We start from the raw sequence: 14,077 nt of genomic DNA on the forward strand, positions 1-14,077 counted from the left end.
AAGAAGTGAGTCATGATGAAACATACAGGACAGTTTCTCTTATGTAGATCTCTCTCATGTACTATGGCTCCGGCTAACCTTGCTTGTGGTCACAGGTTACCCACATGAAAAAATATTACAGTTTACTATATAATACTACAGTACTTACTATAGAATTGTGTAGTAAACTGTAGTATACTGTAGAATACTATACTACACACTGTAGTATCCCCCAATCATGTGTTTTACTTACTATAGAATGTTGTAGTATACTGTAGAATACTATAGTAAATACTACAGTAATGTCCGCAAAAACACTACAGTCTGCAAAAACAATACACTTTTTTTTGTATTATAGGGGAACAATGAAAAAAAGCAGTGAAACTGACTTCGAGGTCCAGAGTTGAGTTTGAGGGTACTATAGTATACAGTGAATTCGGAAATTATTCAGACCCCTTGAGTTTTTCCACATTTTGTTACGTTACAGCCTTATTCTAAAATTGATTAAATTGTTTTTTCCCCCTCATCAATCTACACACAATACCCCAAAATGACAAAGCAAAAACAGGTTATAGAATAAAAAACGGAAATATCACACTTACATAAGTATTCAGACCCTTTACTCAGTACTTTGTTGAAGCACCGTTGGCAGCGATTTCAACCTCGAGTCTTCTTGGGTATGACGCTACAAGCTTGGCACACCTGTATTTGGGGAGTTTCTCACATTCTTCTCTGCAGATCCTCTCAAGCTCTGTCAGGTTGGATGGGGAGCGTCGCTGCACAGCTTTTTTCAGGTCACTCCAGAGATGTTCGATCGGGTTCAAGTCCGGGCTCTGGCTGGGCCACTCAAGGACATTCAGAGACTTGTCCCGAAGCCACTCCTGAGTTGTCTGGGCTGTGTGCTTAGGGTCGTTGTCCTGTTGGAAGGTGAACCTTCGCCCAACTCTGAGGTCCTGAGCACTTTGGAGCAGGTTTTCATCAATGATCTCACTGTACTTTGCTCCGTTCATCTTTCCCTCGATCCTGAATAGTCTCCCAGTCCCTGCCACTGAAAAACATCCCCACAGCATGATGCTGCCACTACCATGCTTCACCATAGGGATGGTGCCAGGTTTCCTCCAGACGTGAAGTTTGGCACTCAGGCCAAAGAGTTCAGTCTTGGTTTCATCAGACCAGATAATCTTGTTTCTCATGGTCTGAGAGTCTTTAGGTGCCTTTTTGCAAACTCCAAGCTGGCTGTCATGTGCCTTTTACTGAGGAATGGCTTCCGTCTGGCCACTCTACCATAAAGGCCTGATTGGTGGAGTGCTACAGAGATGGTTGTCCTTCTGGAAGGTTCTCCCATCTCCACAGAGGAACTCTGGAGCTCTATCAGAGTGACCATCGGGTTCTTGGTCACCTCCCTGACCAAGGCCCTTCTCCCCCGATTGCTCAGTTTGTCCGGGCAGCCAGCTCTAGGAAGAGTCTTGGTGGTTCCAAACTTCTTCCAATTAAGAATGATGGAGGCCACTTAGTTCTTGGGTCCTTCAATGCTGCAGAATTGTTTTGGTACCCTTCCCCAGATCTGTGCCTCGACACAATCCTGTCTCGGAGTTCATATGGACAATTCCTTCAACCTTTTTGCTCTGACATGCACTGTCAACCATTGGACCTTATGTAGACAGGTGTGTGCCTTTCCAAATCATGTCCAATCTATTGATTTTACCACAGCTGGACTCCAATCAAGTTGTAGAAACATCTCAAGGATGATCAATGGAAACAGGATGCACCTGAGCTCAATTTCGAGTCTCATAGCAAAGGGTCTGAATACTTATGTAAATAAGGTAACAAAATTGGAAAAAGTCAAGGGTTCTGAATATCAATCAATCAATCAATTTTATTTTATATAGCCCTTCTTACATCAGCTAATATCTCGAAGTGCTGTACAGAAACCCAGCCTAAAACCCCAAACAGCTAGTAATGCAGGTGTAGAAGCACGGTGGCTAGGAAAAACTCCCTAGAAAGGCGAAAACCTAGGAAGAAACCTAGAGAGGAACCAGGCTATGAGGGGTGGCCAGTCCTCTTCTGGCTGTGCCGGGTGAAGATTATAACAGAACCATGCCAAGATGTTCAAAAATGTTCATAAGTGACAAGCATGGTCAAATAATAATCAGGAATAAATCTCAGTTGTCTTTTCATAGCCGATCATTAAGAGTTGAAAACAGCAGGTCTGGGACAGGTAGGGGTTCCATAACCGCAGGCAGAACAGTTGAAACTGGAATAGCAGCAAGGCCAGGCGGACTGGGGACAGCAAGGAGTCACCACGGCCGGTAGTCCCGACGTATGGTCCTAGGGCTCAGGTCTCTCAGTTGGCTTTTCATAGCCGATCATTAAGAGTTGAAAACAGCAGGTCTGGGACAGGTAGGGGTTTCGTAACCGCAGGCAGAACAGTTGAAACTGGAATAGCAGCAAGGCCAGGCGGACTGGGGACAGCAAGGTGTCATCATGCCCGGTAGTCCTGACGTATGGTCCTAGGGCTCAGGTTCTCAGAGAGAAAGAGAGAACGAGAGAATTAGAGAGAGCATACTTAAATTCACACAGGACACTGGATAAGACAGGAGAAGTACTCCAGGTATAACCAACTAACCCCAGCCCCCCGACACATAAACTACTGCAGCATAAATACTGGAGGCTGAGACAGGAGCGGTCCGGAGACACTGTGGCCCCATCCGAAGAAACCCCCGGACAGGGCCAAACAGGAAGGATATAACCCCACCCACTCTGCCAAAGCAGAGCCCCCGCACCACTAGAGGGATATCCTCAACCACCAACTTACAATCCTGAGACAAGGCCGAGTATAGCCCACAGAGGTCTCCACCACAGCACAAACCAAGGGGGGGGGCGCCAACCCAGACAGGAAGATCACGTCAGTAACTCAACCCACTCAAGTGACGCACCCCTCCCAGGGACGGCATGAAAGAGCACCAGCAAGCCAGTGACTCAGCCCCTGCAACAGGGTTAGAGGCAGAGAACCCCAGTGGAGAGGGGAACCGGCCTGGCAGAGACAGCAAGGGCTGTTCGTTGCTCCAGAGCCTTTCCGTTCACCTTCACACTCCTGGGCCAGACTACACTCAATCATATGACCTACTGAAGAGATAAGTCTTCAGTAAAGACTTAAAGGTTGAGACCGAGTCTGCGTCTCTCACATGGGTAGGCAGACTGTTCCATAAAAATGGAGATCTATAGGAGAAAGCCCTGCCTCCCGCTGTTTGCTTAGAAATTCTAGGGACAATTAGGAGGCCTGCGTCTTGTGACCGTAGCGTACGTATTGGTATGTACGGCAGGACCAACTCGGAAAGATAGGTAGGAGCAAGCCCATGTAACGCTTTATAGGTTAACAGTAAAACCTTGAAATCAGCCCTTGCCTTAACAGGAAGCCAGTGTAGGGAAGCTAGCACTGGAGTAATATGATCAAATTTCTTGGTTCTAGTCAGGATTCTAGCAGCCGTATTTAGCACTAACTGAAGTTTATTTAGTGCTTTATCCGGGTAGCCGGAAAATAGAGCATTGCAGTAGTCTAACCTAGAAGTAACAAATGCATGGATTAATTTTTCTGCATCATTTTTGGACAGAAAATTTCTGATTTTTGCAATGTTACGTAGATGGAAAAAAGCTGTCCTTGAAACAGTCTTGATATGTTCGTCAAAAGAGAGATCAGGGTCAAGAGTAACGCCGAGGTCCTTCACAGTTTTATTTGAGACGACTTTACAACCATCAAGATGAATTGTCAGATTTAACAGAAGATCTCTTTGTTTCTTGGGACCTAGAACAAGCATCTCTGTTTTGTCCGAGTTTAAAAGTAAAAAGTTTTCAGCCATCCACTTCCTTATGTCTGAAACACAGGCTTCTAGCGAGGGCAATTTTGGGGCTTCACCATGTTTCATTGAAATGTACAGCTGTGTGTCATCCGCATAGCAGTGAAAGTTAACATTATGTTTTCGAATAACATCCCCAAGAGGTAAAATATATAGTGAAAACAATAGTGGTCCTAAAACGGAACCTTGAGGAACACCGAAATGTACAGTTGATTTGTCGGAGGACAGACCATTCACAGAGACAAACTGATATCTTTCCGACAGGTAAGATCTAAACCAGGCCAGTTCATTGACTATGACTGCCTTTGAAGTGAGGGATCTAACATTAAGTAACCCTATTTTGAGATGTGAGGTATCACGATCTCTTTCAATAATGGCAGGAATGGAGGAGGTCTTTATCCTAATAAGATTGCTAGGGTGAACACCGCCATGTTTAGTTTTGCCCAACCTAGGTCGAGGCACAGACACAGTCTCAATGGGTATGGCTGAGCTGACTACACTGACTATGCTATTGGCAGACTCCACTAAGCTGGCAGGTTGGCTAACAGCCTGCTGCCTGGCCTGCACCCTATTTCACTGTGGGGCTAGAGGAGTTAGAGCCCTATCTATGTTGGTAGATAAGAGGAGAGCACCCCTCCAGCTAGGATGGAGTCCGTCACTCCTCAGCAGGTCAGGCTTGGTCCTGTTTGTGGGTGAGTCCCAGAAAGAGGGCCAATTATCCACAAATGTTATCTTTTGGGAGGGGCAGAAAACAGTTTTCAACCAGCGATTGAGTGCTGAGACTCTGCTGTAGAGCTCGTCACTTCCCCTAACTGGGAGGGGGCCAGAGACAATTACTCGATGCCGACACATCTTTCTAGCTAATTTACACACTGAAGCTATGTTGCATTTGGTGACCTCTGACTGTTTCATCCTAACATCGTTGGTGCCGACGTGGATAACAATATCTCTATACTCTCTACACTCGCCAGTTTTAGCTTTAGCCAGCACCATCTTTAGATTAGCCTTAACGTCGGTAGCCCTGCCCCCTGGTAAACAGTGTATGATCGCTGGGTGATTCGTTTTAAGTCTAATACTGTGGGTAATGGAGTCGCCAATGACTAGGGTTTTCAATTTGTCAGAGCTAATGGTGGGAGCCTTCGGCGTCTCAGACCCCGTAACGGGAGGAGTAGAGACAAGAGAAGACTCAGACTCAGACTCCGACTCGCTACATAATGGGGAAAACCGGTTGAAGGTTTCTGTCGGCTGAATGAGCGACACCGGTTGAGCATTCCAACAGTATTTCCCTCCAGAAGCCATGAGAAAGTTGTCCGGCTGCGGGGACTGTGCGGGGGGATTTATACTAACGTTACTGTCTGTACTTACTGGTGGCACAGACGCTGTTTCTTCCTTTCCTACACTGAAATTACCCTTGCCTAACGATTGCGTCTGAAGCTGGGCTTGTAGCACAGCTATTCTCGCCGTAAGGCGATCGTTCTCCTGTATATTATGAGTACAGCGACTGCAATTAGAAGACATCATGTTAATGTTACTACTTAGCTTCGGCTGTTGAAGATGTTGACGAACCATGTCCAGATAAAGCGTCCGGAGTGAAAAAGTTGAATAAGGGAAAAAAGTTGCGATGGAAAAATGGAAAATAAAGTAAAATTGGCAGCTAAAACGCACAGGAAAATGACTCTTCTGTCTCGGGATAAAACGTCCGGGGTGAAAAAGTTTAACAAAAAAAGATGAGTGAGGACAAAACTAAAAAGTTGGTAAATTTGTTGAACACAGAGATTGATTAAACGTTTATTAAAAGTAAAACGTGAATAGTTTGGCAGGTAGCCAAGTAGCAACAAACAGCACAGCAGCACGGAGACAATGCGGAAGCGAGACGGAAGTCACGTTTTTCTCTATGGCATACTGCCAAGCCTGTATGTGATGAATACTTTCCGAATGCAATGTATACTACAGTTTTCTTTCACTACAGTATTTATACTGTAGTTAACCGTAAATACTACAGTATACTACAGTGAATACTGTAGTATTCACTGTAGTGTTTTTGCAGACTTCAGTATTTAGACCATAGTATAATATAGTGTTTTTTATATGGGTTAGGAGGGATGGGATTGTGTTTGGTAGGATGATAGGAGCCATGCCGGACTGTCAATGATCAGGAGAGACTAGAGGATAGAGTGATGAAACAGCATTAAGGAGAAGAAGTTAGAGCCAAACAAAAACATCAAAGGTAGGTATACGTGCAGTCATGCACATACGAGGTACAGTAGCAATTATCAAGATGACAAGCACTAAATAAAGATTCTCATTAAAGAGCTATGCTTTCAACCTGCACAACTTAGTCGAGCCCTTTTTACCACAACGATACTGCAGCAAATTGCATAATCTGATCCTCAAACAAGTGTATTGTCAATTACAAAAACATATCTGCACATCATACCAGCACATACAGTGGGGAGAACAAGTATTTGATACACTGACAATTTTGCAGGTTTTCCTACTTACAAAGCATGTAGAGGTCTGTAATTTTTATCATAGCTACACTTCAACTGTGAGAGATGGAATCTAAAACAAAAATCCAGAAAGTCACATTGTATGATTTTTAAGTAATTAATTTGCATTTTATTGCATGACATAAGTATTTGATCACCTACCAACCAGTAAGAATTCCGGCTCTCACAGACCTGTTAGTTTTCTTTAACCCTCCCGTTGTCCTAGGGTCAAAATGACCCGCCACTGTGTTGAACCAACTTTATTTAATTTTTATATTTTTTGGATCATTTGTGAGAAGGAGGCAGTGATACTTTCTTTAAAGTCTCTGTACCAAATATTAAGTTCTGCTTTTCTGATGTATCAAATACTTATGTCATGCAATAAAATGCAAATTGATTACTTAAAAATCATACAATGTGATTTTCTGGATTTTTGTTTTAGATTCCGTCTCTCACAGACCTCTACATGCTTTGTAAGTAGGAAAACCTGCAAAATCGGCAGTGTATCAAATACTTGTTCTCCCCACTGTAATTATTAATTTAAACAACAACATAGGGACAAAACAGTTCATGAATATGAATGAGGAGTGCTAATTGACTCATTCATCCTTTTAAAACATAGTGTGTGTGACTAAATGTGTGTTTTGTTTGTAAGACAGAGTGACGGAGAGAGACAGAGAAAAAGAGAGCAAGAGAACACGTTCACACTTCCATGAAAAGTGGCACGCGAACAACAGAGGGATTTCAGATACAGTTCAGTAAGGGAACAACTAAATGGGCATGGGCCACAGTCAGTGCCAGAAGAAGAGAAAAAAATATATTGTGAGCTCACCGTGGCAGCAGCAATCCACATACTCCATTTAAACTAATCCCCAAATCCACATTGGGCAGACCTCTCAATGCCTTAATCTGCCTGAAAACAAAGGGATTTGAAAGGGTGGAGGTGCGACTTTGTGACCATAGCTGTGATGTCAGCGGTGAGTCAGACCTGTGGGTCCTGATGGGATAATTAAAGCTGCTTGGAGGGTGGGGAGAGTTAGGAGCTAGTCCAACAGGTAGAGAACAGGAGGAATGGGGAGGCAGACAAAAGGAGAGCATGTGCCAGGGAGTGCACCTGGGAGGGAGAGGATGTGGAGGCAGGCAGACTGCCAGACATAGGAAACAGAGGGATATAATAGGAGAAGGGATGTGAGGAAGGAGAAAGTGTGCTACATAAGAAGAGGAAAGGGAGGGAAGGAGACGAGAGCTCTAAATAGAGAGAGACCAGTGGGTAAAGGTAGAGGGCATCTGTGGATTTGCTGTGGATCAACTGAGCTGTGATGTGCCTTCAGCCACTCAGACTAATGGTGAGGTAGCCTCTGGAAGAACATAGGTAGCCTGGCCAGACAGATAAACAAACAGACACATAGCTGTCTGGCTAGGGTACCAGACAAACAGAGAGCCTTTTTGTGGGAGCCTAATGAGTCATGTAAGTGACTGACTGGTAAAGTGATTTTAATTTAGCTAAAGCTGCTATTTCAACTCAATACACATGTATGGCATTTCACTTATTGATTACTGAGTGGGAGTGAAGGTTTCTCTACCTGGCAATAAAATAAGACATTACCTTTTCGCTACATGTCATTTTCATTTCAGTGTTTCAATAAATTCCTTTGGATGATTCGAGGCTGTTTTTCTCTGTACTAAACTTTAGGCTAAGATATCTCTAATCCCTCCACGGATGCTCAGGTTACCTCAACCAATTCTAGTTATCTGACCTTTTGCAAAGACTCTTGTGTAACACACTGCCATTCCCCCAAATGGAGATTGAGAGTATTTTTACCTTCAGAGAGCGTCAGATTGGAGGGATGGTATCAGTCCAGCTGTGGCAGACCTGAGCACAGCCTCTGGGGGAATTTAGGTGAACCACCATGATTACTAAACCCGCTCTATTTATTTTCCCTATCTATCTCAGTCAAATGGTCATTCAAATGCAAAACAAGCACCACCAGATTAAACTGACTTGATTTGAGTGAGGGAAATCGTTTTTTTCCAGTTGTTTTCAGACAATAAAAATGTGCCGTTGGCGCAAGCTGTAAAATTAATATGATGGACAGCTTATTAAAGCGTTGTTTTCCACCGCTCGCTAGTACCTACTACTGTATAGTACAATTCCAGTTACATGTCCTGTATGATGATGATGAGGAACTATTTAGGTCCAAATTGCTTTGATGTATTAAAACGGCCATCTTCATTCAGTGTGCAGGTTGGCTTCCACTTAGGGATGGATGAGAGGCTTTTGTAAGGAGTACCTGTAATGATGTACGAGGAAATGCTGAGAGGAGGGGGAGCGAGAGAGGATGGTAGCCCCATCCAGAGCACTGCTCCATAGGCCACTTCAGCCTCCCACCCCCCTGGAGATAATAGAGATCCTCTCCAAACACATTAGATTCCGCATGAGACAGCTCTCACAAATGGCTGGAGTGGCATGCTCTCTCCTCTCCCAAGTACCATAGAATTAGAATGCAGACACTAGCCGAGGCACTGGCTATACAATTCAGACCGCGCGTGTGTGGAATGATGTCTCCTTCACTATCTCATTATTTGCCCTATTTATGTTGAGGATGTTTCACAATGTGAAAATTGGGTTCTTTATCTCTCATGAGCATGGAAATAGAATCACCTCTTTTGTCTTTGCCACTGCAGCTGAACATTGTCACCATAAATCATTTGGTGCTACTTACAAAACCATGGGCAAATTCTGACTGGGAGTGTTGGTTGGTTGTGTAAAAATTCATCAGATCAGACTTGGCAGGGGATTGGATACACTATATCCCCACCAGCTTTGACTGCAAAAAAATAGACCAATGGGTAAAGCCATTTGAATTCAAACACCTTTTGACAGCAACCCTTTTGATTTGAACGAAACCTTCCATACATATTCATCCATTATAGAAGTGCTCAGAAGGTGACTTTTTGAACCTGAATGCAAAATATTCAAGAGATAAAGGTGCTCAAAGTTCACCTATTTTGCATACCCCACAATACCATGAGACATGCATGTCTTTATTAACGGAAAATATCAACAGTTTAGATTGATATCATTGAAAAGCTTACAAACAGGGTTGTCAAACTATTTAATAATTTCTTGAAAAGAAATGTAAACAATCTAAAAACGCGTAAACTCATCTTCGCATATACAGTACATATACACTATTTTACATCATCTGAGGTTTTTGTGTTGTGCCTGCCATCGGAGGAGTCACAACATGCTCTTGAATACAGGGTGGGTGTTACGTTTTGGCTGATAAATGTACTAAAATGGGAATAAAATAGAAATGTCAACTTTAAAATGGTACCACAATGATGGTTGGAGGTCCACACATCGGATAATGTTGCCTTGAATGGGAGTATCTGTTGTTTTAAATTATACTGTCAATCCTCCATAGGAAACCTATTGAAATCATAGAAATATAGATCATAGAATAGACATAACCATTTAAAGGCCCCCACCAGAGGGCAATGTCATCCCTATTTTGGCCTCGAGCGGAAATGCTTGTTTAGGTTCCACCTCTGAAGAATGATGCAGACTACTTATATATATTCACGAATTGGGGGTGGGAAAAAATATCCTGTTGACGAGAGAAACATCAACAAATAGGGAACTGACAGCTGTCAGTGTAGCTAATTAGCATGCTAACTTTAGCTAGCTATCTTGCTAACTTTATCGAGCTAGCTAATGTTATCCGTTGTAGCTTTTTTTTCTTTACTGCACCGTATTCAAAAGATTAGCCGGCTGGCTACTGTTTCTGGAGCTGGATTTGTCACAAGCATAACAGGGAAAACTTTTTCACAGATGGACACTTCCATCTTTGACTTCGCAATTGTTATCTCCAAAGTTTGGGCATCTTCCATAAGAGACATGTTTTTCTACATTGTAATGGACACGGTGCAATCTTTGGTAGGTAGGCTGCTGGCAGGCCCTGGTGTTGCACGGTATACCAAAACTTCTGTACTTTTTTCATATATTAGAACATGAAAAAGTGGATTTATACTGGTGTGGGCATTTAAGTTGGCATTCTGCGGTGGGTGGACCGGTGGCCATCGTTGTGGTAGTAATTAGAAGTTAAAATGTCAATTCAATTTAAATGTCAATGGTGTACCAGCTAAATTGCAGTGGTCTGAATGGATAGGTCCATCCATTAATTATATTTCTATGATTGAAATGACACCCGCCCTGTATTCAAGAGCATGTTGTGTCTCAACCAATGGCGGGCACAACACAAAAACCTCTGATGTAAAGTAGGGTCTAAGCTACAACATATGTAAATATGAAAACAAATCTGAGTTTACATGTTTTTTGCTAATTGACATTAAAGGTGAAAAAAATGCATATTTTGTATTTTAAAACATATTTTTCAAGAAATTATACAATCGTTTGACAACCCTGTTTGTAAGCATTTAAATCAGGGGTCGGCAACCGGCGGACAAAACCAGCCCGCGAGTGAGGGGGAGGGGGGGTGTTTTTTGTCAAGAAAGTCTAAAATCACTAGGAATTCAGGTACAAATATGTTAGATTTAGGAAACTGTTCCCAAGTATTCCCCCGAATAAAAAAAAGAGACATAATCAAAGTATGAAATAATTGTTATTTTCAAATGCAATCTCTTTTTGAGCTTAGTTGTGGTCAATTTCCATTGTACACATTTTTCATAATTATGTTCTGGCCCCCCGACAATCCACTCCGACAAAAATCATCCTGCGGCTGAATCTAGTTGCCTACCCCTGGTTTAAATGATATCAAACTCAACTGTTTACCTTTTCCAGTGATGAAGACATGGATGTCTCATGGAATGGTGAGGTATGTAAAATGGGTTTTGGCATTCAGGTCCAAAAAGTAACTCTCTGTCCACTTCTTCCATGGGCAAACATGTATGGAAAGTTTTGTTTAAATCAAAAGGCATGTTGTTAAAAAAGTGATTGAATTCAAATGGATTTACCCCAATACCAGTCATACAAATACTGTATGTGCTACAGAATCCTGCATATTCCATCACCTGAATGACAAAAGGTGTATACTATGTACTAGGCTTGGGCAATATATTTTTATTTATTTTACCTTTATTTAAACAGGGAGTCACTATTGAGACCAGGGTCTCTTTTCGCAAGGGAGCCCTGTACATACAATTGATAGACAAAATCAAATCAAAATCAGATAGTAGAAAAACAAACTAAAACACAGCACAAGAAAAGATCTAGAAAAATAGCCACATTCCCCAGCAAATAGTTCCCCAATCAATATTTTTAATTGCCCAAGCAGCATCAAAGCGTCCAATTGCAGTATATTTTGCAGTTGGTTCCATCAATGAGGAGCAGATGGCAGACGTGTGGGAGAGTGGTTTGCTGATGTCAACGTTGTGAACAGAGTGCCCCATGGTGGCGGTGGGGATATGGTATGGGCAGACATAAGCTACGAACAATGAACACAATTGCATTTTATCGATGGCAATTTGAATGCACAGAGATACCGTGACGAGATCCTGAGGCCCATTGTCATGCCATTCATCCACCGCCATCACCTCATGTTTCAGCATGATAATCCATGGCCCTATGTCGCAAGGATCTGCACACAATTCCTGGAAACTCATGCGCCTGCATACTCACCAGACATGTCACCCATTGAGCATGTGTGGAATGCTCTGGATCAACGTGTACGACAGCGTGTTCCAGTTCCCGCCAATATCCAGAAACTTCGCACAGCCATTGAAGAGGAGCGGGACAACGTTAAACAGGCCACAATCAACAGCCTTATCAACTCTATGCGAAGCAGATGTGCCCCGCTGCATGATGTAAATTATCGTCACACCAGATACTGACTGGTTTTCTGATCAACGCACCTTTTTTTTTTACAATGTACACTACATGGCCAAAAGTATGTGGCCCCTGCTCGTCGAACATCTCATTCCAAAATCATGGGAATTAATATGGAGTTGGTCCCCCCTTTGCCGCTATAACAGCCTCCACTCTTCTGGGAAGGCTTTCCGCTAGATGTTGGAACATTGCTGCGGGGACTTACATTTACATTTACGTCATTTAGCAGACGCTCTTATCCAGAGCGACTTACAGTTAGTGAGTGCATAAATTATTAATTTTTTCATACTGGCCCCCCCGTGGGAATCGAACCCACAACCAACTGAGCTACATCCCTGCCGGCCATTCCCTCCCCTACCCTGGACGACGCTGGGCCAATTGTGCGCCACCCCATGGGTCTCCCGGTCACAGCCGGCTACGACAGAGCCTGGATTCGAACCAGGATCTCTAGTGGCACAGCTAGCAATGCGATGCAGTGCCTTAGACCACTGCGCCACTCGGGAGTCGAGTGGCGCAGTGGTCGTCCGACTTGCTTCCATTCAGCCACAAGAGCATTAGTGAGGTCGGGCACTGATGTTGGGTGATTAGGCCTGGCTCGAGGTTGAGGTCAGGGCTCTGTGCAGGCCAGTCGTTCTTCCACACCGATCTCGGCAAACCATTTCTGTATGGACCTCGCTTTGTGCACGGGGGTATTGTCATGCTGAAACAGGAAAGAGCCTTCCACAAACTGTTGCCACAAAGTTGGAAGCACAGAATCGTCTAGAACGTCATTGTATGCTGTAGCGTTAAGATTTCCCTTCACTGGAACTAAGGGGCCTAGCCCGAACCATGAAAAACAACCCCTGACCATTATTCCTCCTCCACCAAACTTTACAGTAGGTGCTAATCATTGGGGCAGGTAGAGTTCTCCTGGCATCCGCCAAACCCAGATTCGTCCATCGGACTGCCAGATGGTGAAGCAGAGAACGCGTTTCCACTGCTCCTAAGTCCAATGGCAGCAAGCTTTATACCACTCCAGCTGACGATTGGCATTGTGCATGGTGATCTTAGGCGTGTGTGCGGCTCTTCGGCCATGGAAACCCATTTCATTAAGCTCCCGAATAACAATTAATTTGCTTAAGTTGCTTCCAGAGGCAGTTTGGAACTCGGTAGTGAGTGTTGCAATGACAGATGATTTTTAAGCGCTACGCACTTCAGCACTCAGCGGTCCCGTTCTTTGAGCTTGTGTGGCCTACCACTTCACGGCAGAGCCGTTGTTGCTCCTAGACATTTCCACTTGCTGCTAGACATTTCCACTTCACAATAAAAGCATTTACAGTTGACTGGGGCAGCTCTAGCAGGGCATACATTTGACTCACTTACTTGTTGGAAAGGCGACATCCTATGACGGTGACACGTTGAAAGTCACTGAGCTCTTCAGTAAGGTCCATTCTACTGCCAATGTTTGTCTATGGTGATTGCATGGTTGTGTGCTCGATGTTAAACGCCTGTCAGCAACGGGTCTGGCTGAAATAGCGGAATCCTCTAATTTGAAGGGCTGTCTCATACTTTTGGCCATGTAGTGTAGTATCTGTGACCAACAGATGCATATGTGACCGACTGGCTCGATTCGGTCTTATATAGCAAAATTTGAATTGGTGTTTTTTACATTGGATAAAAGTAGAGACTCAGAGCTACAAAATGGTATATAATAAACTACAGTTGAGGAACAATGGAAAAGTAATTCTGCTTCGAAAGTTGATAAACTTGTAACCCCACTTTTGAGAAAATGGCCCTTGAATGTTTTGGTACACCCCCTGGAGAGCTCTTCTTTGTCTACACCCACTCGTTCACACTCTCTTAAGCCTTAGCCCCATCCATCTCTTTAAGGATTCACATGTGAGGCTATGTGTTAAACAGTGAGTACA

Source organism: Coregonus lavaretus (assembly GCF_964263955.1).
Source record: "Coregonus lavaretus genome assembly, chromosome: 10".
NCBI classification, from domain to species: domain Eukaryota; kingdom Metazoa; phylum Chordata; class Actinopteri; order Salmoniformes; family Salmonidae; genus Coregonus; species Coregonus lavaretus.